We start from the raw sequence: 2,344 nt of genomic DNA on the forward strand, positions 1-2,344 counted from the left end.
AGCCAGAACTCTTATCGCTGTTTGTGATTCTATCTACGGTTGCTTGTTTCTGACTTTAGAAAACAGTTTCACAGCTCATTTTCAACATTTTAGCGCTGCGTCGCCGTACTCGGTTAGCACAACGCTACAACGGCTCGCTCATCTCCATTCATTCACATTACTCTGTATCACAGTCTAAGGCTTACACACGGTGTATTACTTTCATATTTCCTTCTGTTTCCTGATTTCTAAGCATCTTACCTGTTGAAATGATTACAAAAACACTTAGTCTCCACGTCTGTGTTGCTTCTTGTTACTCGTACCGTCTGACGTCTCACTCTATTAGTGACTGGCGTCCGCTATTGGCTCCTAACACACACAGCTCCACCTAGTGGCCTGGCCTGGTACTACAACCATGTCAAATGTAACCACACCTGCTAGAAAATGCATGAAATCACAATGACAATCATAATACCGTAATTTTAACATATTTTAAAGTCCTTAGCTGTTTCTTATGAATTCAGATTTTAAAGGGGGGGGCAAGATATTTTAATCAAGTCTTTGAAAACACTCAGTGCCAAACAGACAGATACCGGGTGTCCTCACCGGGACACGAACCGGCGACCTTCTAGCTGTGAGGCAACGATGCTAACCACCCAGCCATCTCACAGCCCGCTTTGGACATCAAAAGTACTTTTTTTCCCTGTATATTAAAGTTAATGTGTGTAAAATCATTAGAATCTGTGCAGTATAAGTGTTAATATTAGTACTTTTCTAATCATGGAAGAGTTTTTGCAATACAAATGTTTTTTTTACATACAGAACAACGCTGTGCAGTACGGTTATATTCCACAGTCAAAGGAATCTGAGGGATTAATAAAGGCTTATCTGGTCTTATTTTGTGCTGTCTTACCTTATCGGACTATGAGTCCTGACAAGTCATCAGTTTAGGAAGGAAAACATTTGCTCTTGTGCTCAGAAGATAAAAATCTAATTTGTGTTTCCAGAACAACATAAACTTATCAGATTTTTGACAATATGAAATCAAAATGTAATGAAGTATATTAATATCTGGGCTGCAAGGTGGGGTGGTGGTTAGCACCGTCGCCTCACAGCTAGAAGGTCGCTGGTTTGCATCCCAGTGAGGACACCGGGGATCTTTCTGCGTGGAGTCTCCATGTTCTCCCCGTGCAGCGTGGGTTCTCTCNTCATGTAAACAACATTTTCACCGGAAGTATTTATACTCAATGAACTTCTTTTTAATCTCCACTTATTCTATCATGAACTGTTTCACCTTTTTAACTCAACCTAGAACTGTTTTAACTCACCAGTATTTATTATTGTCTCTGTCTAGCTCTATTTTGCACCAAAATAACAATAAAGTCTAATACTGAAATCGTGTCTTCTATATAAACAATTACTTTTAAATGTAACAACATCACCTGTGTTCGATATATCGCTCCGCTCTTATTCTGAAAACCCAACCGGAAACTGTGTACTGCCGGCGGTCAAAGCTGCAATGCGCGCGACTTTATTGTTAGCATTGTTAGCTTCCGTGTCGTTAGCCTTCGCTCATTCATTCACGTAAAAAAAAGCTTTAACTCCTTTCAACTCATTTGCCAGCCAGAACTCTTATCGCTGTTTGTGATTCTATGTACGGTTGCTTGTTTCTGACTTTATAAAACAGTTTCATAGCTCATTTTCAACATTTTAGCGCTGCGTCGCCGTACTCGGTTAGCACTCGCTACAACGGCTCACTCGTCTCCATTCATTCAAATTACTCTGTATCACAGTCACAGTCTAAGGCTTATACACGGTGTATTACTTTCATATTTCCTTCTGTTTTCTGATTTCTAAGCATCTTACCTGTTGAAATGATTACAAAAACACTTAGTCTCCACGTCTGTGTTGCTTCATGTTACTCGTACCGTCTGACGTCTCACTCTATTAGTGACTGGCGTCCGCTACTGGCTCCTAACACACACAGCTCCACCTACTGGCCTGGCCTGGTACTACAACCATGTCAAATGTAGCCACACCTGCAAGAAAATGCATGAAATCACACTGACAATCATAATACAGTAATTTTAACATGTTTTAAAGTCCTTAGCTGTTTCTTATGAATTCAGATTTTAAAGGGGGGGCGAGATATTTTAATCAAGTCTTTTTAATCAAGTCTTTGAAAACACTCAGTGCCACACAGACAGATCCCGGGTGTCCTCACTGGGACACGAACCGGCGACCTTCTAGCTATGAGGCAACGATGCTAACCACCGAGCCAACACACAGCCCGCTTTGTACATCAAAAGTACTTTTTTTCCTGTATATTAAAGTTAATGTGTGTAAAATCATTAGAATCTGTGCA

The sequence above is a fragment of the Stegastes partitus genome, unplaced genomic scaffold, assembly GCF_000690725.1.
Source record: "Stegastes partitus isolate 25-593 unplaced genomic scaffold, Stegastes_partitus-1.0.2 Scaffold851, whole genome shotgun sequence".
Lineage (NCBI taxonomy): Eukaryota > Metazoa > Chordata > Actinopteri > Pomacentridae > Stegastes > Stegastes partitus.